General features: G+C 41.0%; 1 pseudogene; it reads right to left on the reverse strand.

The window, feature by feature from the left end:
- Positions 1 to 14,948: 14,948 nt before the first annotated feature.
- On the reverse strand, positions 14,949 to 26,392 carry LOC134221583 (zinc finger protein 39-like; annotated as a pseudogene).
- Positions 26,393 to 27,468: the final 1,076 nt, after the last annotated feature.

Here is a 27,468-nt window from a genome sequence, read left to right on the forward strand (position 1 = left end):
TTTGTCATTGTACGAGTTCAATTTTTTTTGCAATCGGACATTTGGTTCCAGAGATATGTGAGAAATACGAACATGAAGTGTATTTTCAGAAAACTAACAAAATACTGTCACATGAATATCTCAGCCGTCTGTAAACCAATTTGCATGATTTTATCTTTAAACGAAAGCTATGACTTTGCCATTGAACCCATTGTATTTTGTTTTTGCAATTGAACCCATTGTATTTTGTTTTTGCAATTAGACATTGGGTTCCGGAGATATCTCTGAAATACGAACATAAAGCATTAGACGCATCAACTTCACACATTGGTAAAATATGTCCCATCAAGATCTCAGTCGTCCTTGGACCGATTTGTGCGATTTTATCTTTAAACGAAAGCTATGTTTTTGTCATTGGACCCATTCATTTTTTTCTGCAATCGGAAATTCGGTTTCAGAGATATCTGTGAAATACGAATATGAGACATATTTTCAGACTACTAATGAAGAATTGTCACACCAATATCTCAGCCGTCTATGACTCGATTTGAACTCTTTTGGGCTTAAACAGAAGCTGTAATATTGCCATTTAAGGCGGCAAATCAAATCAGCAGTCTTTTTGTATTTTTTAAAAATTGTTAAATTTCCAGAAATATCCCTTTTTACCCTTCTTACACCCTAAGAAGGGTATAAAGATCGCTTGAAAAACCGACTTTTTATCCGAGGCTCGGAGACCCAAGTCGTATATACCAATCAACTCAGCTCGACGAACTGAGCACATGTATGTGTGTGTGTGTGCGTATGTGTGTGCGTTACAAAAATCTCACATCAAGATCTCAGCCGTCCGTGGACCGATTTGCACGATTTTAACACTAAACGAAAGCTATGACTTTGTCATTGTACGAGTTCAATTTTTTTTGCAATCGGACATTTGGTTCCAGAGATATCTGTGAAATACGAATATGAGACATATTTTCAGACTACTAATGAAGAATTGTCACACCAATATCTCAGCCGTCTATGACTCGATTTGAACTCTTTTGGGCTTAAACAGAAGCTGTAATATTGCCATTTAAGGCGGCAAATCAAATCAGCAGTCTTTTTGTATTTTTTAAAAATTGTTAAATTTCCAGAAATATCCCTTTTTACCCTTCTTACACCCTAAGAAGGGTATAAAGATCGCTTGAAAAACCGACTTTTATCCGAGGCTCGGAGACCCAAGTCGTATATACCAATCAACTCAGCTCGACGAACTGAGCACATGTATGTATGTGTGTGTGCGTGTGTGCGTATGTGTGCGTTACAAAAATCTCACATCAAGATCTCAGCCGTCCGTGGACCGATTTGCACGATTTTAACACTAAACGAAAGCTATGACTTTGTCATTGTACGAGTTCAATTTTTTTTGCAATCGGACATTTGGTTCCAGAGATATGTGAGAAATACGAATATGAAGTGTATTTTCAGAAAACTAACAAAATACTGTCACATGAATATCTCAGCCGTCTGTAAACCAATTTGCATGATTTTATCTTTAAACGAAAGCTATGACTTTGCCATTTAACCCATTGTATTTTGTTTTTGCAATTAGACATTGGGTTCCGGAGATTTCTCTGAAATACGAACATAAAGCATTAGACGTATCAACTTCACACATTGGAAAAATATGTCCCATCAAGATCTCAGTCGTCCTTGGACCGATTTGTTAAATAGAAGCTGTAATATTGCCATTTAAGGCGGCAAATCAAATCTGCAGTCTTTTTGTATTTTTTAAAAATTGTTAAATTTCCAGAAATATCCCTTTTTACCCTTCTTACACCCTAAGAAGGGTATAAAGATCGCTTGAAAAACCGACTTTTTATCCGAGGCTCGGAGACCCAAGTCGTATATACCAATCAACTCAGCTCGACGAACTAAGCACATGTATGTATGTGTGTGTGTGTGTGTGCGTGTGTGCGTATGTGTGTGCGTTACAAAATTCTCACATCAAGATCTCAGCCGTCCGTGTACCGATTTGCACGATTTTAACACTTAACGAAAGCTATGACTTTGTCATTGAACGAGTTCATTTTTTTTTGCAATCGGACATTTGGTTTCAGAGATATGTGAGAAATACGAACATGAAGTGCTTTTTCAGAAAACTAACAAAATAATGTCACATGAATATCTCAGCCGTCTGTAAACCAATTTGCATGATTTTATCTTTAAACGAAAGCTATGACTTTGCCATTGAACCCATTGTATTTTGTTTTTGCAATTAGACATTGGGTTCCGGAGATATCTCTGAAATACGAACATAAAGCATTAGACGTATCAACTTCACACATTGGTAAAATATGTCCCATCAAGATCTCAGTCGTCCTTGGACCGATTTGTGCGATTTTATCTTTAAACGAAAGCTATGTTTTTGTCATTGGACCCATTCATTTTTTCCTGCAATTGGAAATTCGGTTTCAGAGATATCTGTGAAATACGAATATGAGACATATTTTCAGACTACTAATGAAGAATTGTCACACCAATATCTCAGCCGTCTATGACCCGATTTGAACTCGTTTGGACTTAAACAGAAGTTGTAATATTGCCATTTAAGGCGGCAAATCAAATCTGCAGTCTTTTTGTATTTTTTAAAAATTGTTAAATTTCCAGAAATATCCCTTTTTACCCTTCTTACACCCTAAGAAGGGTATAAAGATCGCTTGAAAACCGACTTTTTATCCGAGGCTCGGAGACCCAAGTCGTATATACCAATCAACTCAGCTCGACGAACTGAGCACATGTATGTATGTGTGTGCGTGTGTGCGTATGTGTGTGCGTTACAAAAATCTCACATCAAGATCTCAGCCGTCCGTGTACCGATTTGCACGATTTTAACACTAAACGAAAGCTATGACTTTGTCATTGTACGAGTTCAATTTTTTTTTGCAATCGGACATTTGGTTCCAGAGATATGTGAGAAATACGAACATGAAGTGTATTTTCAGAAAACTAACAAAATAATGTCACATAAATATCTCAGCCGTCTGTAAACCAATTTGCATGATTTTATCTTTGAACGAAAGCTATGACTTTGCCATTGAACCCATTGTATTTTGTTTTTGCAATTAGACATTGGGTTCCGGAGATATCTCTGAAATACGAACATAAAGCATTAGACGTATCAACTTCACACATTGGAAAAATATGTCCCATCAAGATCTCAGTCGTCCTTGGACCGATTTGTTAAATAGAAGCTGTAATATTGCCATTTAAGGCGGCAAATCAAATCTGCAGTCTTTTTGTATTTTTTAAAAATTGTTAAATTTCCAGAAATATCCCTTTTTACCCTTCTTACACCCTAAGAAGGGTATAAAGATCGCTTGAAAAACCGACTTTTTATCCGAGGCTCGGAGACCCAAGTCGTATATACCAATCAACTCAGCTCGACGAACTAAGCACATGTATGTATGTGTGTGTGTGTGTGTGCGTGTGTGCGTATGTGTGTGCGTTACAAAATTCTCACATCAAGATCTCAGCCGTCCGTGTACCGATTTGCACGATTTTAACACTTAACGAAAGCTATGACTTTGTCATTGAACGAGTTCAATTTTTTTTGCAATCGGACATTTGGTTCCAGAGATATGTGAGAAATACGAACATGAAGTGCATTTTCAGAAAACTAACAAAATAATGTCACATGAATATCTCAGCCGTCTGTAAACCAATTTGCATGATTTTATCTTTAAACGAAAGCTATGACTTTGCCATTGAACCCACTGTATTTTGTTTTTGCAATTAGACATTGGGTTCCGGAGATATCTCTGAAATACGAACATAAAGCATTAGACGTATCAAATTCACACATTGGTAAAATATGTCCCATCAAGATCTCAGTCGTCCTTGGACCGATTTGTGCGATTTTATCTTTAAACGAAAGCTATGTTTTTGTCATTGGACCCATTCATTTTTTTCTGCAATTGGAAATTCGGTTTCAGAGATATCTGTGAAATACGAATATGAGACATATTTTCAGACTACTAATGAAGAATTGTCACACCAATAACTCAGCCGTCTATGACCCGATTTGAACTCTTTTGGGCTTAAACAGAAGCTGTAATAGTGCCATTTAAGGCGGCAAATCAAATCTGCAGTCTTTTTGTATTTTTTCAAAATTGTTAAATTTCCAGAAATATCCTTTTTTTACCCTTCTTACATCCTAAGAAGGGTATAAAGATCGCTTGAAAAACCGACTTTTTATCCGAGGCTCGGAGACCGAAGTCGTATATACCAATCAACTCAGCTCGACGAACTGAGCATATGTATGTATGTGTGTGTGTGTGTGTGTGCGTATGTGTGTGCGTTACAAAAATGTCACATAAATATCTCAGCCGTCTGTAAACCAATTTGCACGATTTTAACACTAAACGAAAGCTATGACTTTGTCATTGTACGAGTTCAATTTTTTTTTGCAATCGGACATTTGGTTCCAGAGATATGTGAGAAATACGAACATGAAGTGTATTTTCAGAAAACTAACAAAATAATGTCACATAAATATCTCAGCCGTCTGTAAACCAATTTGCATGATTTTATCTTTGAACGAAAGCTATGACTTTGCCATTGAACCCATTGTATTTTGTTTTTGCAATTAGACATTGGGTTCCGGAGATATCTCTGAAATACGAACATAAAGCATTAGACGTATCAACTTCACACATTGGTAAAATATGTCCCATCAAGATCTCAGTCGTCCTTAGACCGATTTGTGCGATTTTATCTTTAAACGAAAGCTATGTTTTTGTCATTGGACCCATTCATTTTTTTCTGCAATCGGAAATTCGGTTTCAGAGATATCTGTGAAATACGAATATGAGACATATTTTCAGACTACTAATGAAGAATTGTCACACCAATATCTCAGCCGTCTATGACCCGATTTGAACTCTTTTGGGCTTAAACAGAAGCTGTAATATTGCCATTTAAGGCGGCAAATCAAATCTGCAGTTTATTTTTTATTTTTTAAAAATTGTTAAATTTCCAGAAACATCCTTTTTACCCTTCTTACACCCTAAGAAGGGTATAAAGATCGCTTGAAAAACCGACTTTTTATCCGAGGCTCGGAGACCCAAGTCGTATATACCAATCAACTCAGCTCGACGAACTGAGCACATGTATGTATGTGTGTGTGTGTGTGTGCGTGTGTGCGTGTGTGCGTATGTGTGTGCGTTACAAAAATCTCACATCAAGATCTCAGCCGTCCGTGTACCGATTTACACGATTTTAACACTAAACGAAAGCTATGACTTTGTCATTGAACGAGTTCAATTTTTTTTGCACTCGGACATTTGGTTCCAGAGATATGTGAGAAATACGAACATGAAGTGCATTTTCAGAAAACTAACAAAATAATGTCACATGAATATCTCAGCCGTCTGTAAACCAATTTGCATGATTTTATCTTTAAACGAAAGCTATGACTTTGCCATTGAACCCATTGTATTTTGTTTTTGCAATTAGACATTGGGTTCCGGAGATATCTCTGAAATACGAACATAAAGCATTAGACGTATCAACTTCACACATTGGTAAAATATGTCCCATCAAGATCTCAGTCGTCCTTGGACCGATTTGTGCGATTTTATCTTTAAACGAAAGCTATGTTTTTGTCATTGGACCCATTCATTTTTTTCTGCAATTGGAAATTCGGTTTCAGAGATATCTGTGAAATACGAATATGAGACATATTTTCAGACTACTAATGAAGAATTGTCACACCAATATCTCAGCCGTCTATGACCCAATTTGAACTCTTTTGGGCTTAAACAGAAGCTGTAATATTGCCATTTAAGGCGGCAAATCAAATCTGCAGTCTTTTTGTATTTTTTAAAAATTGGCCAATTTCCAGAAATATCATTTTTTTTTTATTTTGAAATCGATAAAAGCATGATAATATCAGTTATTTTATATTCAATTGAAGGTCATATGCATAGAAATTGTAATATGAACTGGGCACACAACCATTCAAAAGTGTAAGAAGGGTTGCGTTCACTGTAGGTGGATTAAGTCGGGTTTTTATAATGAAATCGATAAAAGCATGATAATATCAGTTATTTTATATTCAATTGAAGGTCATATGCATAGAAATTGTAATATGAACTGGGCACACACAACCATTCAAAAGTGTAAGAAGGGTTGCGTTCACTGTAGGTGGATTAAGTCGGGTTTTTATTTTGAAATCGTTAAAAGCATGATATTAGGGATCCTATATGTGTCTGTTTTCACTTATACTAATGACACACTGGTGGTATTCGTACCATGGTACAAGTTGTACCACTAGTGTGTCACCTTATACCATGCTGGTACAACGTGGAAAACCATGGTACAATATGTACTAGGGTATATAACCGTGGTACTTGTACCATCAGTGTGTCTTTAGTATTAGGGTGCTTAGGTTCACTAAGTGCACTTAGGCTGTGAACCATTCCAGCGATTCGTTTAACTTTTAGTTAAAGTTTGACAGTTCGATGGTTATTTCTCTGTGGTTCAAAATAACCCTGCTCCGGAGCATGGTTAGATTATACTAAAGACACACTGGTGGTACAAGGACCGTGGTATACCACGGTTATGTACCCTAGTACATATTGTACCACGGTTTTCCACGTTGTACCAGCATGGTACAAGGTGACACACCTGTGGTACAACTTGTACCATGGTACGAATACCACCAGTGTGTCATTAGTATTAGACAGTTCGATAGTTAAACTTTCTTCACGAGAAAATTGGCGCCAAATCTAAACTCAAATGGGTCGGCTTCGGGGTAGAATTTTAACCACGATGGGAAAATAACCATCGAACTGTCAAATTTTAACTAAATGTTAAACGAATCGCTCAAATGGTTCACAGCCTTAGGGTCTGTCTCAATTGGGTAATTAAACTGAAATTAAACTTAAAAGTGACATTTCAATAAATAATTACCGAATAACTCTGCTCGCAAAGCAAGATTACTTTGGACAGATATCGAATCATTTTCCATCGATGTCCAATAGAGCGTCCGTGAAATAGGGATGCTTTAGAGCTTCCTCAGTGAAGATGCGATTGTGTGGATTGATCTCCAACAGTTTGTACAGCAAACCGTATGCACTGTCAGAGTATTAATCTTCCGAAAAATCTCTGTTTGATTCAAAATGCTCACATAAAACATCGTCCAAAATTTGCTGACATTAGTAAACGTGGCTAGACTCGGCGCCAGATTTCTCATCTTGCTGCCGAGCGCAGACGTCGAAAGCGGAAACGAAATTTCAGTGACAGCTTCCGGAGATCCAGTGGCTGCTTCCGTTGGGAAATTTTGACGTGACGCCCTAATATGTTAGCAGACTTTTTAATGCGATGATCGCCGAAAACACCGACAAGAAATATGATGCTGGCAACCCAAATGTCGACAACGGCCTTTTGGCAGGAACTAATAACCGGGACATCGGAGTCCCGAAGAACCGATTTAAAATTCATGCAACCCAGATGAGCTGACGAGACCAGCACCGCCAGAGGCGCTAGTGTATTTTACTCATATTATGGTAAATTTATTTGAAAGTGTTTGCTGTGAGTTTTGACAGTTTTGGCTGATTGACGTCTCTGACAAAATCGAATGTACGCGCGCCAAAAGTGTTTTTGGTTTTTTCGCTTCTACAGTTTCCTTTTCGTTTTCGGGATTATTGAAATTAAAACTGTTATCTGGTTCTACAATTAATTTATATCCCGTCTAAAGGTAAGTTTAATATTATAATATTTGAATTACAACTATATTTTTTTGTTTCTATTTGCAGCATCCGTAAATTCCTCACAATGTTGATTTGATTAAATCACAAGTTATTGACACCGATAGAGAACTATTTATATACCGTCAAGGGGCGGAAAGGGAAATTGGAGCAGCACAGGATCGGCAGCCGAGGAAAACGGTGACCGCGAAATAGCCTATCACAAAATGTTGAGAATGAACCTTGTGCCCCTAGTTGGCAAAAACCTAAGGAACCGGAGCGGGAGCAAAACAAGGCACTTTCCGCTGAAAACTTCTACGTGACCTTCCTGGAACGATCGGCTAATGTAAGCATGTATAAAATACCAATGTTTTATTTTCTAACTGTTTGATATGTTTATTTAATAGCCGAAACAAGCACCAATTACGTCTCAGCAAAATAGCCCGCTTATACTGAACCCCAGGCTGAACTTTTCCATAGCCTGCCGGAAATTATTCACTTGCACACCATCCATGAGTATTCGGAGGAATTTGTTACTGGAACGTTACGCTCATATGTAATTCTCCATGCTGGCCACAAAAGAACTGCCGGAGCAGAAAAACATGCGACAACTAGACCGGGCAAGTTAATTTTTGATTCATTATAATTTTCAGTTTATTTTTCTAATACTTATTTTAGTTAAACTTTCATTCAATTTCAATTTAGTTAATGTAACTTAATAGATCTGATTGACCCTAATTTACTTAATTCAAAAAGTGTTTGATAAAAATGACTTATTCGACTAAATACAACCAATAGGTAACAGTAGTCGAGTAAGTAGGTATATACTTTTCTAATTTTATCGAGAAATTTGTACATTTTGACGTAGAACTACGTCTGTCTTTTCTATATTGGGGTACACTTTACGATTGCAAAAAATCAAAAAACGTCACGAAAATATGATAGACTTTGATCGTTAATATCTCAGCTGTTTTTCGATGGATTTTCAATTTTCTTGGACCATTCGATCAAGGATGAGTCAACGCTTTATTCCCGATGTACACTGAAGTCGTTTTTACGCGATTCTTTTTACACGATTCGCTTTTTATGCGATTTTTTTTTACTCGAATTTCGAAATTTCCGCGGTTCATTCAGACATATTTCGGGATTTACGCGGTTTTTACGTTGTTTTAATTTACGCGGCCCATATCCTCCGCGTGAAAACCGACTCCAGTGTGTTACAGTATTTATGTATGATTATTATTTACTATTGAAAACTTGCTAACAGTTTAGCAATCGGTTTTCGGTGAATCAGTCAATCTCATAAGTGCATCGCAAGCTTCTTCTTCCATAGCACTACATTCCAACTGGAACTTTGCCTGCTTTTCAACTTAGCAATCTATTAGCAATTCTTTAATTATTAATTGAAAGCTTTCTATGCCCACCATTGCATTAGTAAGTATCTTGTGTGGCAAATGCAATGGATACACTATAAAAACCCACCCACCCAAAAACATCCTAGACCGGATCAAGAATCGATCTCGTCATTTCCGGTTTCTGAGCCTTTGTTCACAAGGCTAACTCGAGACCTCAAGCCAGCATAGAAGTCAAATTAATGCAACTTACAGGGCTTTTAGCTAAGGTGCAGTTCGTTTCTGCCAACTAACGAAAGCTTGGGGGCGTTTGACGGCAGCTTTTCGCTTACGTTTATTGCGTCGATGCCAGTAAAGGAACTCACTAAGCGGCGAGGCGGCTCTGTCCCAGTGTGGGGATGTAATGCCAATAGAGAAGAAGAAAAAGTAGTAGAAGAAGAAGAGGGAGTCGGAATCTTCTTCGCTGCTGCAGTGGATGCGTTCTGGTAAACTTCATTCGGCTCGGTTTTGCTGATTCCTAGATGTCTGCCGGAGTAAACGCAAAGTCCGACGCAACTTTACGCTAAGGAATAATGATTTTTATCAATAAACCTTCAAACTTCTTTGTCGCGTCTACTCTGGCTTCCTCCATAGTATGACCATCAAACACCGTTGACAGCCCAGCTTTCTGGATGGATTCTTCAGTAATGTACCACCAGGGGTTTGGAATGACCTAGTGAGGGTGGTTAGTCTCTGTTCCAGTTTGCGTCGGTGATGGTTGCAGCGGTACACTATCAGCCAGGGTTGTGCTGAATCATTCTCATACGATAATTATTGGAATTATCATTTACGCAATTATCAGTACGCAAGTTTTCATCGGCGATAACTTTTCAAATCTTGCAGTCTATTGATAATAACACAAAATAATAATTTTAATGTAAACCTAACTAATACCAATTTAATTTACAATGTTATGAAAACTCATATGTGATTATGTACGTTATGTGGAAGATATTGATTTGGAAAATGTATTGGAGGTAACCACTTTCCCTTCGATGGGACTCGAACCCATGACCCTACAGTACGCTAGACTGGTGCTTCAACCAACTAAGCTACGAAGGACCTCCGTCGGCCTTCGCAACCCAGCGGCTACTGAACGAGCTCGAGATTCCCCAAATTGGACGCATAGTCAAATCACTCGCAATCCATTTCTCAAGCCAACACTTCCACATGTGTATAGTACACTGTCACATCAGAGTGAGCATGAGTATTTAGGGTCTGTCTCAATTGGATAATTAAACTGAAATTAAACTTAAAAGTGACATTTCAATAATTATCAAATAACCCTGCTCGCAGAGCAAGATTACTTTTGACAGATATCGAATCATTTTACATCGATGTCCTGTTGGAATTGCTGGGTAGCACCAGCCATTCTTATAACGGGGTGATTTCTTAATTTTCGAACTGTCACTTTTAAGTTTAATTCTCCAAATGAGACAGACCCTTAGAATGTCTGGCGGCTATACACATTCTTCATCAGCAACTGTACTGATCAAGTGAGGTTGTGTAAGCTATTTGCCAGTCGGTCGTCAAACTCAGACCCGACCGCATTGCGTAGGCAAGAGCACGCAACTCAGGTTCAGTTCAATCAAAGTTATTTGCCTATTTCCGGGGATTAAACCACCCGACTCGGACGTTAATTTACAATTTAATATCAACAAAGAAGTTCAATCGGATGTTTGGTATTGTGTTTTGGTGTTATGTAGGAAAATAAGTTCAAAAGTAGCATTAACCAATGCTTCGAATCGAGATAAAGTTATCGAACTATTCTTACTCTCTAGCGAGTCTTTATCAATTGATAATTTGGATGTGTTATCGCTTGAGAGTGTTTTTTACCCTCGATTATTTGAAAAATTTATTTTCATCATCATTTTTAAATAATATACATCACTAAGGTTCGTAATGCTAACTCAATCTCAGGAGCACAGGATAAACAACGAAAACCGATTCACTTTGGGCTTGAAAAATGCTTGCTTTGGTCGCATCGAAAAAAAAGTATGAAACAAAAACATGTATATTATATACAGCTACTTAGTTCTACGTCATCTTTGCGTACAACCCGATTGGGCTGCACCTTTGAGTTTTTTTTTCAAATTTCTACAAGATTCCTTAAAAAATTCCTCGCGAACTTCTTGAAGCTGTTCTCTAGAATTAAGAGGAGAGTTTCTTTGGGATTTCCTTCGAGTATTCATAGGAATTTCATCAGTAATTCATCCAAAGATTATTTGAATATTTGATTTATATTCAGCACAATTTTAATTTACATAGATGTAATAGACTTGAATAATTTACTGAATAAATTGTTGACCAAACTGACTCTTTTGACTAATTACAGCCAATACCATCAAAGCTGTTTTCCACGAATTTCTCCGGATATACTTTCAAAATCATTTCATGAGATTTCTGCAGAAATATTTTTAAGGGCTCCTTTAGAAATACATTTTAAATTTTTGTGAATTCCTCCGGAATCTCTTCAAGAAAACATCGCGTGATTCCTATGGCAGTTTCTTTTGGTATTCGAGTATTCTTTCAGAATTTATTCCGGAAGTCCTCCGGCCATTCAAGAATCCCTCCAGCAATTCCTTCGAGAATTCCTTCTTTTGGAGTTCCTCCCGCAATTCCTTTGGAAATTCCTTCGTAAATTCCTCTGGCAATTACTTCGTGAATTTCTCAGGCAATTATTGTCGGCGTAGCACCAACTTAGAATTCGGAAGTCGGGACTTCCGAACCGAACTTTCTTCCGAAGTTTTATCTGTCAAAATAATTGATGCGTTGTTTAGCACATCTTTAGGCGAATCCAGCGCACTATTTCCGAAGTTGGGAAAGTTGCCTGTATCTGGAGAAAAATCCAACTTCGGTATAAAACGCGTTCTAATATAATTCCGGATAGACAATACTTCGGGAATTCCTCAGGCAATTATTTCGGGTATTCCTCCGGCAATTCCTTCGGGAGATTTCCCACGAATTCCTCTGGGATTTCTTTTGAGCAATCCTCCGGATATTCTTTCGGGAATTCCTCCGGATATTCCTTTGGGAGCTCGTCCGGAAATTCCTTTGGGAACTCTTGAAAATTCCTCCGGCAATTCCTTCCGGAATTCCTCAGGTAATTACTTCAGGATTTCCTCTGGCAATTCCTTCGTGAATTGTTCCGAATATTTCTTCGGAAATTACTCTGGTAATTCTTTCGACAGTTCTTTCAGCAATTCCTTTGAGAATTCCATTGTAAATTCCTTCAGCATTTTCTTAGAAAATTCATCTGTCAATTTCTTCGAGAATTCCTCCGGCAATTCCTTCGATCACTCCTACGCCAATTTCTTAGAAAATTCCTCCGGAAATTTCTTCGGAAAGCCCTCCGTAAATTCCTCTGGCAATTCCATTGGGAATTCCTCCGGAAATTACTTCGGGAAATCGACAGGCAATTATTTCGGGATTTCTTCCGGCAATTCCTTCAGGGGTTTTCACAGGAGTTCTTCTAATGTTTCCTCTGTAAATTCCTCCGGCAATATTTCTGGAAATTTATTCGGCCATTCCATCGGGAATTTCATTGGCTATACCTTCGGGAATTCCTCCGGCAGTTCCTTCGGAAATTCATCCTGAAATTCCTTTGAGAATTCCTCCGGCAATTCTTTCAGGAATTACTTTACTTACAATTACAACTACTTCGGGAGCTTTTACAGGAATTTCTCTGAGATTTCCTCCGATAATTCGTCTGGCAATTCATTCGAGAATTTCTCCGGCAATTCCTTCGGGAGGTCCTCAGGCAATTACTTCCGGAATTCCTCAGGCAATTTCTTCGGGAGTTTTTTCAGGACGGCAATTCCTTTGAGGATTGTCAGTCAATTCCTTCGGGAATTTCTCGATTCGAAAATTGCCTAGACCGGCACCGGGAATCGAACCATCGGGAATCTGGAATGAAATTTCTTCAGGAACTCTAATTTTTGGAGGAGCTCCTAGACGAATTTCAGAGGAACTCCTCGAGGAAATCCCGGAGAAACTCCTAGAGGTGTTCTTAGTTGGAATTCCCGGAGGAATTCCTGTAGAAATTCCCGGAAACTCCAGCAGGATTTTTGGAGGAATTCCTAGAGGAATCCACAGAGGAATTCCTGAAGGAATCTCCAGAGGAATTCCTGAAGGAATCCCCAGAGGAATTCCTGAAGGAATCCTCAGAGTCGAATCGAATTACCGGAGAAATATCTAGAGGAATTACCAAAGAAATTCCTGGAGGAAATACCGAAGGAATTCCTGGAGGAATTACCGAAGGAATTCCTGGAGGAATTACCGAAGGAATTTCTGGAGTAGTTCCTGTAAGAATTTCTGGAGGAGTTCCTGTAGGAGTTCCCGGAAGAATTTCTGGAAGAATTCCCATAGAAGTTCCCAAAGCAATTATTGGAGGAATTCCTGAAGGAATCCACAGAGGAATTCCTGGAGGAATTACCGGAGGAACTCCTGGAGGAATCACCGGAGGAATTCCTGGAGGAATCACCGGAGGGATTCCTGAAGGAATTACCGGAGGGATTCCTGGAGGAATTACCGAAGGAATTCCTGGAGGAATTACCGGAGGAATCCACAGAGGAATTACCTGGAATCCACAAGAAATACCAAAAGAATTTCAGAATAAATCACGAGGCGGTTTGAGAAGTATCGTTAAAATAAAGCAGAAGAAAATAATATACTCCTTCGGGATTTGCTTTGGGAATTCCTCCGGGAATTCTTCTAAAATTCTTCCGAGAATTGCTTTGGGCATGCCTCCAGAAATTGGTTCTGGAATTACTCAAAGAGATTCCTTCGGGAATGCTTAATACACCTAAAATAATCTTCGAGTGCGAATTACTGGAGTGCTCATTAAGTCCTCCGGAAATTCCTTCGGGGAGCCTTCCAAGAAATACTCTGGGAAGCCCGCCTGGAATTGCTCTTGAAGTTTTTTTGGGAATTCCTCCGGAATTTTTTTCAGAAACCCTCTGGGAACTTCTCCGAGAAGTCGGGAATTCCTGTGAGAATTATTCTAACATAAATTCGAAAATTCCTCCGGGAATTCTCCTGGAAACTCCTCGTGGAATTCCTCCTGAAATTTCTTCTTCTTCTTATTGGCATTACATCCCCACATTGGGACAGAGCCGCCTCGCAGCTTAGTGTTCATTAAGCACTTCCACAGTTATTAACTACGAGGTTTCTAAGCCAGGTTACCATTTTTGCATTCGTATATCATGAGGCTAGCACGATGATACTTTTATGCCCAGGGAAGTCAAGAAAATTTCCAATCCGAAAATTGCCTAGACCGGCACCGGGAATCGAACCATCGGGAATCGGGAATGAAATTTCTTCAGGAACTTTAATTTCCGGAGGAACTCCTAGACGAATTTCAGAGGAACTCCTCGAGGAAATCCCGAAGAAACTCCTAGAGGTGTTCTTAGTTGGAATTCCCGAAGAAATTCCTGTAGAAATTTCCGGAAAACTCCAGCAGGATTTTTTGGAGGAATTCCTAGAGGAATCCAGAGAAGAATTCCTGAAGAAATCCCCAGAGGAATTCCTGGATGAATTCCCATATAAGAACGCCTGGAGTAATTCCCAGAGGAATTCTCGGAATAATTCCTGGAGAAATTAGGAGGATTTACCGGAGAAACATCGGAGGTATTCCCGAAGAAATTCTAGGACCCAAGAAACAATTGTTGTTTGAAGAAATGTCTCTTACAGCTGCGTTATTCAGCTGTATGTTTAATTATGATTGATTTATTGCAATTGATACTACTATACCAACCTTGTTCGCCCAAAAATGGAGAATCTATTCAACAACAGCAGTTATATAAGCATGTTGAAATAAATGTTTAAGCTATCACCTTGCTTCGATTGTTCAACTGCAAAAACAATGAAAGAGCTACAACAACATTAATTCAACGCTTGTTACTACAAAGCTTATTACCCGAACTAATAAAGCTTTTGTTCAACGTTTTACTAATAAGGCTGTTTGATATACTGTTGTTTGTGTAAATAGAAGATTGGAGGAAACTGTTATTCAACATTAGTTTGAGAAAAAGTCCTGTATACAAGTTGAATAACGTTGGTTTTGGTTGCATCTAAATTGTTGTAAGGAATATCTCAAATAAAGCTTATTAGAAGTTTCCACAACAAGCACTTTTTTATAAAAATGTTAAAAGAGCACTAATTCTTACGGATAATTTTTATCTTTTAACTAATTAGTTTATAGAACATTGACTTGTTTTTTTTACATCAACTAGTCATTACTACAGTTATCACAATCTCGAACAATGTGAGGCTTGAACCCAGGACCCTTCGATTGACATCCGCTTGCTCTTCCGCTGCTCCATGCAAGGTCATATAAATCGACCATGTTAAATGTAGTTATAAATTATTTAACACCAAATTGAACAATTCATTGCACAAACATTGCATAAACAACATTTGAACATGTTTATTAAATAGAATGTATATGAGAACAATATTGTTAAAAACGTTTGCACAGCAACGTTTATACAAATTCAGATGAGCATCGAATGTAGTTGCCCCGATTGTAGTTTAAGAATCGTTGAATAATGAATTCTGAAACAATCTGCCTTCAATAGTCAATCCGTGCGCGCATCCGTTGCCCATCACTATGAAAACAGCAACAACAAACAGCTTCGGTCTGAAATTATGCTTTTTAGTATAATTTTATGATATTAAGCAAAAACAAGCTTTATACCATTCGTAGGATTTGGTACAGCTTTGAGTTTTGCGAATGTCGCTGCATTTTCCACTGTTTTGTGTTGTACTTGTAGCATCCTACACAACAACCGGTGTTTTTCACTAACCACTGATATGATATGTACCACTCTTTTCGAACTTTTAAAAAGATTTATCCATTTTCACAAAAAAATCAAAGCACAGTGACATCAGCACAGCCAGATACGACATAATTGATTTTGTAAACAATGATGAATCAACAGCAATTATGTTGTGTTGAACAACATTTGAAAGAACATCACTACAATTAACAGTTATCATACAGTAAACTTATTTCACAATTAATCAAGATGTTTGGTTCAAAGGCTTTCAATCTAATATAAGACACATTACTTCATTGAATTGTACAACTTCGGCAGCGCTGTTGAATAACAAATTCTAACAAATGTTATTAAGCATCACTTAAACATGTTATTCAATATCAACTTGATTACACAAAATAGGATTTACTTTGGTGGAATAAAGTATATTTACAGTGAATAATACAACTGTACTTCACCCTGCCAGGGAAATTTTAGAGCAACATTTGTTAAACTTTTATTCGATGCTTTATTCAAATAACAACAAAACAGGGAACTAATGTGGTGATTTCAATCAGTATAACATTTATTAAACAACTTCTTAAACATGCTTTATTGTTCAACTACCATCGCTTCTATATAACAATTGTTCAACAAGCTTGTTGATTTATGGCTCTGAATTGTTTCTTGGGGAGGAATCCCCAGAGACATTCCCGGAGAAATGCCTAGAGGAATTACCGAAGAAATTTCTGGAGGAATTACCGGAGGAATTTCTGGAGGAATTACCAGAGAAATTCCCGGAGGAAATATCGAAGGAATTCCTGGAGGAATTACCAGAGAAATTCCCGGAGGAAATATCGAAGGAATTCCTGGAGGAATTTCTGGAGTAGTTCCTGTAAGAATTTCTGGAGGAGTTCCTGTAGGAGTTCCCGGATGAATTTCTGGAAGAATTCCCATAGAAATTGCCAAAGAAATTTTTGGAGGAATTCCTGAAGGAATCCACAGAGGAATTACCGGAGGAATCACCGGAGGAATTCTTGGAGGAATCACCGAAGGGGTTCCTGCAGGAATCACCGGAGGAATTCCTGGAGAAATCACCGGAGGGATTCCTGTAGGAATTAGCGGAGGAATTCCTGGAGGAATTACCGAAGGAATTCCTGGAGGAATTATCGGAGGAATTCCTGGAGGAATTACCGGAGGAATTACCGGAGGAATTCCTGGAGCAATTACCGAAGGAATTCCTGGAGGAATTACCGAAGGAATTCCTGGAGGAATTACCGAAGGAGTTCCTGGATGAATTACCGAAGGAATTCCTGAAGGAATTACCGAAGGAATTCCTGGAGGAATTACCGAAGAAATGCCTGGAGGAATCACCGAAGGAATTCCTGGAGGAATTACCGAAGGAATTCCTGGAGGAATTACCGAAGGAATTCCTGGAGGAATTACCGAAGGAGTTCCTGGATGAATTACCGAAGGAATTCCTGGAGGAATTACCGAAGGAATTCCTGGAGTAATTGCCGAAGGAATTCCGGAAGGTATTTCTGGAGAAGTTCCTGTAGGAATTTCTGGAGGAGTTCCTGTAGTAGTTCCCGGAGGAATTCCTGGAAGAATTCCCATAGTAATTCCCATAGCATTTCCAGGTGGAATTTTTGAAGGAATTCCTGAAAGAATCCACAGAGGAATTCCTGGAGTAATTCACAGAGTAATTTGTAGTAATTTCTGAAGGTACGCCAGGAGGAAATCCCAATGGAACTCCTGGAGGAGTTCTTAGTTGGAATTCCCGGAGGAATTGCTTTAGAAATTTCCGAAGGAATTTTTCAGAAATTTACCGAGGAATTCCTGGAGGAATCCCCAGAGGAAATCCTGGAGGGATCCCCAGAGGAATTTCTGGATGAATTCCCAGAGAAATTCCAAAAGAAACGCCTGGAGTAATTCCCAGAGGAATTCCTGGAATATTTCCTAGAGAAATTCTTGGTGGAATTTCTTGAGGAATTCCTAGAGGAGTTACCAGAGGAATTACTGGAGGAGTTCCCAGAGGAATTACTGGAGGAATTTCTGAAGGGATTCCTGCTGAAATTACTGGAGAAATCCATGGAGTTCCTGGTGGAATCTCCAGAAGAACTCCTGGAGGAATTTCTGGAGGGATTCCAGGAGGAATTTCAGGAAGAATTACTGGAGAAATTTCTGTAGGAGTTCCTGGAGGAGTTCTCATAGGAATTCCTGGAAGAACTCCCACAGGAATTGCTAGAGGAATTCCCGGGGGAATTTCTTAAGGGATTCCTGCTTAAATTACTGGAGAAATCTATGGAATTTCAGGAGGAATTAACAGAGGATTTCCTGGAGACATTTTCAGAGGAATTCCGATTTTTTTCCGAATTCCGATCCGAATTTTCCAATGGAATTTTGAGGGAGTTCCCAGAGGAGCTCCTGGCGGAATTCCAGGAGGAATTCCCGGAAGAATTCCTGGAAGAACTCCGGGAGCAATTTCTAAAAGAATTCCCGGGTGAACTCCTGGAGGAATTCCAGGATGAATTCCTATACGAGTTTCTGGAGAAATCCCTAGACGAATTCCGCTTGTTTAAAGCTCGTGAAGAAGTACAAAATAGAGGTCATTCCAAAAGAAATGTTACAAACGTTCCTTATAAGCAATACTTTCTATGAAATTCAACTGGGAAAAGAAATAATTTAAACTAAATTTTTAAACATTTTTTAAAAGTGTATTCGAACTTATTGAACACCCTGTATATCCTTAGATTTTCTGAAGGATTCCGCAGATCCACAGCAGGTATATGTAGATTTCCCCATAACAAGTGAAAATCTCCAGAATGCTCAATATTTATACTTCATATCAAATTTTAATTTTCCCAGCAACCGTGGAAAAATAATTCTCTACTGGTCCATGGATGTGCTGCGTCATCTTCTTCTCGTCTCGGTCTTGATCGAAAACCTTGGATTTCCTCCTGAATCAGCAGTAAACCTGTGCCAAACTGCGGAAATTGTTTCCAGTACATAGCAGCCGACTGCTGAACTGGTTTGTATCATTCATACAAGCTTTGTCCTTTGCAAATTTCAATTTTGTTTCTTTTTACAGCACCTTCGTCATGGAATGTTTTGGGCACTTTTAAGTTTTCCGTTTGCTGTTCCCCAGAAGATCCATACGTCGAGCACCTGTGCCAATCTTTACTGCGGCAAATGCCTCCGGGTACATAGCAGCCGATTGCTAAGCTAGTTAGTATGCTTTATAACCTTCGACCTTCGCAATTTTCAATATAGTTTACTCTCTTTACAGTGCCTTCATCGCGGATTCTTGGAAAAAACGTTCTATTCCTGCTATTTTGGGAAGTATCAAGTTTTCCGCTTGCTGTTTCCGGTAGATCCATACAACGTGCACCGACAAGCACTACCACCACTCGGATAACTTCGCCATTATTTATAAAAATCTTTAATTTAAGTATTGAAATGGAATAAAAATAAACATCGATGGAAAAAATAAACTGTAAACAACTCTATGAGGGCTGGCTGGGAACTGCCCAAATGGTTCTCTACCCTACTTTGGACTCCGCAAGACACTCCGATCGAATAGAGTTCGCCGCCGTACCAAACTGACACTCTACAAAACGCTCATTAGACCGGTAGTCCTCTACTGACACGAGACCTGGACGATGCTCGTGGAGGACCAATGCGCAGTTGGAGTTTTCGAAAGAAAAGTGCTGCGTGCCATCTATGGTGGGGTGCAGAGGGCGGACGGTACGAGGAGGAGGCGAATGAACCACGAGTTACATCAGCTGCTGGGAGAACCATCCATCGTTCACACCGCGAAAATCGGACGACTGCGGTGGGCCGGGCACGTAGCCAGAATGTCGGACAGTAACCCGATGAAACTGGTTCTCGACAATGATCCGACGGGCACAAGAAGGCGAGGTGCGCAGCGGGCAAGGTGGACCGATCAGGTGGAAGATGACTTGCGGACCCTTCGTAGACTGCGTAGTTTGCGACGTGTAGCCATGGACCGAGCCGAATGGAGAAGACTCTCATTGTACTTCCAGCTGAAAACCGAAGTGAGCTCTCGCGACAATCGAGTTTTCTCCCGTTTCCTTTTGTCGCACTAGTGCGCATCATGGCGCACGGCGGTGGCATAGATACGTACTACTCGCGATGCAGTTGCGACATCAGGAAATAAGGAAAAACTCAATCGTCGCGAGAGCTCCGACGGGTTTATATGATGTTTTCTCATGCAAAAATCACAAATAAGGTTGACCAAATTGTTAAAAACTAAAATTAAGAACTGTATGGAAATTTCACATGGGTAGTTCACAACGCGCATTTTCGCCTACTATGCAGGACAACGTCTGCCGGGTCGACTAGTATAATATAAAAATATAATGAATAGTGGATTGGTAAAGGCATTGTTTTATTGCTTGGTTAGTTGATTGATAGTTTGCATAAATGGTTGATTGATTGCTTTATTGATTGTTTGATTGGTTGGTCGGCTGGCTAGTTAATTGGATGGTTTTTTGGTTGCTTGAATGGTTTATTAGTTGGTTGGTTGATTGATAGATTAGTTAATTTGTTAGTTGGTTAAATGGTTAAATGGTTAATTGCTTGATTGGTTCGCTAGTTGATTGGTAGCTTACTTGAATGGTTGGTTGGCTGATTGGTTAGTTGCTTGATTGGTTATTTGTTGCTTGATTGATTGGAAGTGGGTTAAAATTATTGTTTAGTTAGTTACTTGATTCGTTTGTTGTTTGCTTGATGGCTGGTTGATTAGTTGCTTGATTGGATAATTGGTATCTTGATTTGTTAGTTGCTTGCTTGATAAGTGTCGACTATAGGGAAGCAATTTCCTATTATGGACCCACAGGAGGTCTACTATAGGGCGAATTCAGCCAGACTTTAAAATGTTAATTTCAATGAATAACGTCGTGTATTTGAGTGTTTTTTGTATGTATCGTGAAAATTTCTACTCCTTATGACAGGAAGAACAAAATTCAGCTACTAGGGGGTCCACTATTGGGCATTATACCCTAGTATTCAAAACTTGTTCGCCGCTATAACGTAACCTTTGAGGGATGAAGGATTAATTGAGGTCGAGAAGAAGGGCAAGTACGAAGCGGTGCGAATCCCAATGCAACTTTGGAATATTTTCCGAAGGACAAAGGTTTTAATAAGCACTATAGACATTTGTTCTTGCATAACGGGGGTCTCCAATTAGTCTTGCGAACAAAGGCATAGGATTGCCTTTCGGGTGGGAAACATTCTCAGCTCCCTGCGCATAGTGTATCCATTGTACTTGCCACACAAGATACATACTTATGCAATGGCGGTCATTGAAAAGCTTTCAATTAATAACTGAGGGAATGCTAATAGAATACTAAGTTGGAGAGCTGTCCAAGTTCCAGTGGGAATCAAAAGCCACAGAAGACGAAGAAATAACGTTTTATGGGGTAGGTGGGGGTCTGCCAGAACGTTATGGCTAATATATATTTTAGAAACCTTTTATACAAGTGGGAGGGTATAGGGATTGAAAATGGTTAATTTTAGCGTTATGTAATTTATAAATGAACGCTTAGCACATTTTTTCAGTACCGTATATGTATGTAAAAAAGTTCATTTCTTCGAATGAGTAATTATAATTGTTTTTTATTACGAAAACTGATCCTCTTTGTTTCAAATTCAACTACATCATTGGTCACTTGTCGAGTTTGTACAGTCCCATTGAATTCCACCACTTAATTGTATCTTGACAGATACGTATTTCGACCTCAACAGTAAGGCCGTCTTCAGTGTCTCGTACTTGACTCGACTCAAGTGACACTGAAGACGGCCTTACTGTTGAGGTCGAAATACGTATCTGTCAAGATACAATAAGGTGGTGGAATTCAATGGGATTGTACAAACTCGTCTTATGACAAGTGAAGACATTCCACTAAAAAGCTCAAAATAATTTTCTTTACATCATTGGTGTTCTGTTGAGAATCACCTACCGATACACTCATCATCGTATCCTGTTGGTCGTCGATGTTGGTTTTGTCTCCGGAGTAATCAGCCACTTCATACTATTTGATAAGCGAATTATTGCGAAATATTGCACTGTATATGATCAACATGTTTACAACGTTCGCGAGCCATCTTGTGGAGCAGTGTGTTGTCTTCGATTTCTGGTTTGTTCACGTCGATGCCCGGCAGCAGGAGGAACAGCTCCAAAAAGTTTGCCAGGTTCGTCGCGCACATTGATGATATGGACGTCCTTCTGCTTCGTTCTGTCGACTTGGAAGACAGTGAAATGCCGGTTTCTACGATGTCACGAAAGACCTATAGGTACAAGGTGGGTACTAGCTAACTTCACGGAACCACGTATGGACACCCTCAGCAGAATAGTTTTGTTTGTTTATGTCAGTTTTGTTTCTTTTCAAACACATGACATCCTTGCTTGACACTGAAGGCTCTGCAGTAAAAACTTGAAAGTGTGCCCATATGTGCCACAAGTGTGCTGTGCCGCGGGCACATTTTGCCGAGTGGTGCCTTGGGAGGAGGCGAATAAACTACGAGTTGCTTGCATGATCTGCTGGGAGAACAATCCATCGTTCACACCGCAAAAATCGGACGACTGCGGTGGGCCAGGCTCGTAGCCACAATGTCGGCGGAAACGCGGTGAAAATGGTTCTAGACAACCATCCGACGTGCACAAGAATGCGAGGTGTGCAGCGGGCAAGGTAGAAGATGACTTGCGGACCCTCCGTAGACTGCGTGGTTGGCGACGTGTAGCCATGGACCGAGCCGAATGGAGAAAACTCTTGAGTACTGCATAGACCACTTGACACATCGGCCTTAGTATGAATGAATAACGAGCACATTTTAGCATAGGATTGTGTATATAGATACAGGGGTATACTGCCGTGAATCGCATATTTGTCCCATATGAATAGGAAACCCTGCAAAGATAAGACAGATATGCGATTCACTGCATGTACTCTATAATGAAATTGACCAGAGATTAGAAAAGCATTTTCCTCTAATAATGAAATAAATACTTCCTTACACTCTTACAGTGATTCATATTCCACGGGAAATTCAATAAAATATAGAACTTTAGTTCATAAAAGGGCTAGAATAAATAACTACTTAATCAATGATCCGAAACAGATTAAACTCTGACCGGACTGTTCCGGCACCCGTCTAACCTGATCCTGTATCCGGGCTAACTGACCTTACAGAACCGTCGCCATAACGGCACTAAATTCCACTTCCGGCTCGGAAGCCGAGTCGGTCGAAATCGAAGCAGTGGCCGCCGGTCCGGACTCTGATCGATCAAAACCCGTTCCACTTGTGGTTCGAATCGGACGTGTACAAGCTCTGTTGGCCATTCGCAGCACCTACTTCCAACACAGCCTCCCGTATCGGTACACCTGGAGATCGCCACTGCAGACAGAATCACAAATCGACCACGTTCTGATTGATGGACGGCACTTCTCCGACATTATCGACGTCAGGACATATCGTGGCGCTAACATCGACTCTGACCACTATCTGGTGATGGTTAAACTGCGCCCAAAACTATCCGTCATCAACAATGTTCGGTACCGACGACCGCCGCGGTACGACCTAGAGCGACTGAAGCAACCTGATGTCGCCACTGCATACGCGCAGCATCTCGAGGCAGCGTTGCCGGAAGAGGGTGAGCTCGATGGGGCCCCTCTTGAGGACTGCTGGAGTACAGTTAAAGCAGCCATTAACGACGCAGCGGAGAACAACGTCGGGTATATGGGTCGAAGTCGACGGAACGATTGGTTCGACGAAGAGTGCAGACAGATTCTGGAGGAGAAGGACGCAGCGCGGGCGGTCGCGCTGCAGCAAGGTACCCGGCAGAACGTGGAACGTTATAGACGGAAGCGGAGACAGCAGACCCGCCTTTTCAGGAGAAGAAACGCCGCCTGGAAGAAGCGGAGTGCGAGGAGATGGAACAGCTGTGCCGTTCTCAAGATACACGCAAGTTCTATCAGAAGCTCAACGCATCCCGCAAAGGCTTCGTGCCGCGAGCCGAAATGTGCCGGGATAAGGATGGGAGCATCTTGACGGACGAACGTGTGGTGATCGAAAGGTGGAAGCAGCACTACGAGGAACATCTGAATGGCGCTGAGAGTACAGGCAATGAAAGTCAAGGCAGCGGAGGAGATGACTACGTCAGTTCAGCGGACGATGGAAGCCAACCAGCCCCCACCTTGAGGGAAGTTAAGGATGCCATTCAACAGCTAAAGACCAATAAAGCAGCTGGTAAGGATGGTATCGGAGCTGAGCTCATCAAGATGGGCCCGGAAAAGCTGGCCACTTGCCTGCACAAACTGATAGTCAGAATCTGGGAAAACGAACAGCTACCGGAGGAGTGGAAGGAAGGGGTTATATGCCCCATCTACAAGAAAGGCGACAAACTGGAGTGTGAGAACTTTCGAGCGATCACCATCCTTAATGCCGCCTACAAAGTGATATCCCAGATCATCTTCCGTCGTCTGTCACCATTAGTGAACGAGTTCGTGGGAAGTTATCAAGCCGGCTTCGTTGACGGCCGCTCGACAACGGACCAGATCTTTACTGTACGGCAAATCCTTCAAAAATGCCGTGAATACCAGGTCCCAACGCACCATCTGTTCATTGATTTCAAGGCGGCATACGACAGTATAGACCGCGTGGAGCTATGGAAAATTATGGACGAGAACAGCTTCCCTGGGAAGCTTACCAGACTGATCAAAGCAACGGTGGATGGTGTGCAAAACTGTGTGAAGATTTCGGGCGAACACTCCAGTTCGTTCGAATCGCGCCGGGGACTAAGACAAGGTGATGGACTTTCGTGCCTGTTGTTCAACATTGCGCTAGAAGGTGTCATGCGGAGAGCCGGTGTAACAGCCGGGGTACGATTTTCAACAGATCCAGTCAATTTATTTGCTTCGCGGATGACATGGACATTGTCGGCCGAACATTTGCAAAGGTGGCAGAACTGTACACCCGCCTGAAACGTGAAGCAACAAAAGTTGGACTGGTGGTGAATGCGTCAAAGACAAAGTACATGCTTGTGGGTGGAACCGAGCGCGACAGGGTCCGCCTGGGAAGCAGTGTTACGATAGACGGGGATACCTTCGAGGTGGTCGAGGAATTCGTCTACCTCGGATCCTTGCTAACGGCTGACAACAACGTTAGTCGTGAAATACGAAGGCGCATCATCTGTGGAAGTCGGGCCTACTACGGGCTTCAGAAGAAACTGCGGTCGAAAAAGATTCGCCACCGCACCAAATGTGTCATGTACAAGACGTTAATAAGACCGGTAGTCCTCTACGGACATGAAACATGGACAATGCTCGAGGAGGACTTGCAAGCACTCGGAGTATTCGAGAGACGGGTGCTTAGGACCATCTTTGGCGGTGTACAAGAAAACGGTGTGTGGCGGCGAAGAATGAACCATGAGCTCGCCCAGCTCTACGGCGAACCCAGTATCCAGAAGGTAGCTAAAGCCGGAAGGGTACGATGGGCAGGGCATGTTGCAAGAATGCCGGACAGCAACCCTGCAAAGATGGTGTTCGCTTCCGATCCGGCAGGTACGAGACGACGTGGAGCGCAGCGAGCGAGATGGGCAGACCAGGTGCAGAACGACTTGGCGAGCGTGGGGCGTATTCGAGGATGGAGAGATGCGGCCTCGAACCGTGTATTGTGGCGTCAAATTGTTGATTCAGTGTTATCTGTATAGATGTAGACTAAATAAATGAAAATGAAGCTCTGTTGGCAGCTTCATCCGCGGAACAGTCTTCGCTGCCGACTCATGTATCCGCTGGCGCTGGTCCAATTTCTGCTGGGTGGACAACACCCGGTCACAGAACCCCACGTTGAAGACGTATTTTCGGACTCCGTGTTTAGATTTGACATGGGCCATCAGATTACGGTCGTAGTCGTAAATTTGGCACATCCCTCATACGGCACTAGAACACTTCCTGCTCTTTGCCACCTTCGTGACGCTTCTGATGCACCTGGATGTGAGCTTTAGGGTTCTTTTCGATCACAAATGTCGCACTGATACAAAGTCATGCGCTGCAGCTTCCGGTGAGCAATGCATCCAACGCGTGAACTCCGACGTACACTTCTGAATGGCTTGGTTTGTCTGATAATGTCGCAATGATTTCATGAAACAGGTTCACAGTGTTCACATCGTGCGGATACTGCCCAGTATGGTGGAACCGGTGGAACAGATGTTGCTGCTCGCCGCATTCGTCGCAGATCCATGATTTGCCGAGAACGTCCTTCAGGTCTTGGTGCCGTCGCATAGCGCTCGCTCGGTGGCGAAGGTTTTGGTTCAAGAAAGACGTTTGCATCGAATCTGGTTGGATGTGGATTCTTCGGTGTTCCAGATGTGGTGATTCAAATGGCTCCGATTGGTGTACTCCTTGGCGCAATTTGGTTCCGGAATCCGGACAGCGAACTCTTCACTCAAAAACTCGAAATTATAACAAACATAACAAAGGTAATGTAATGACAGATTGGAAAAAAAAAACATTAAAAAAAAACATCCATGCTGTGAGTTATGTGTGCACGGAAAAGAATCATGCGGGAAACTGATAGCTGACAGCGTCTGCTTAGCGTCTTTTCAGTTGTATACCTAGGACTTCTACACACCGAATGAGATTTAAGCGCAACACAAGAAAATTCCGAGTGCCAGATCCCGGTATTAGTCCCTGCTTTTGGTTCCGGTATTCCACCAAACAAATGTTGCAAACCTAATTTTTACCGAAGCAACTGCACACACCGTCAAGCTTCGCTGCAGTACCAATCAATGAAGAAATGTTATATTGGTGGGTTATTGATCCACCATGGGCCATTCTCTGGGGGATTAATGCTACCGTAGTTGAGTTGCTACTTCTACCTTGCTGTGGGTGTTGGGCCGCCTTTAGATTGCTACTGATACTTATAACGGTGGGCTTGGCTTGTCTCACAGATCTTTTGTGATATTCGAGAGTTTATCGAGACTTATCATCGGTTCAACTAATGCTTATCTGAGGACTCGGTTACTAATATCCTGAGCCAACCCAAAATCAATTAGCAAAGTCTGCTTCTTTCGATTGTACAAGAAGTTGCTTGGTATTAAATCCCGATTGATCACATTGAATTTATGTACCCGCTTCAACGCAATTCTTTATGTACAGCTGAGTTTCAGTTGGTGTCATTTTATCACAGTACACATGAAACTGATCATAGGCGATGAATGGCAGCACAATTGCCACCGACTGCTGTCGACGGAGGCATAAATCAACTCCAACTACATTGCTAGCCCCACCGATTAGCTCTCGTTCGATTCGACTCGGATGACTAATAGGAACCAGATGCTTGATAGCAAACAGTTCACCCTTCTGCTTTGGGAGTCGCTCGTGACATTTCAGTGTACCAGTTGATATTTAGGATATATACGTCTCTGTGCCACGCCTCTTTTACTTCATATTCTTGATACTAGCCATGGTCATGGGCCTGCTGTGAAAGATGGGCGTGTCGACGATGGCAGATAGCGTATTTCATACACGATTCTATTGCGCATATACTTTCTGAACAATAGTTTGACCACATCGTGCAGGACTGCCG

This window comes from Armigeres subalbatus, chromosome 3 (assembly GCF_024139115.2).
Source record: "Armigeres subalbatus isolate Guangzhou_Male chromosome 3, GZ_Asu_2, whole genome shotgun sequence".
Taxonomy (NCBI): domain Eukaryota; kingdom Metazoa; phylum Arthropoda; class Insecta; order Diptera; family Culicidae; genus Armigeres; species Armigeres subalbatus.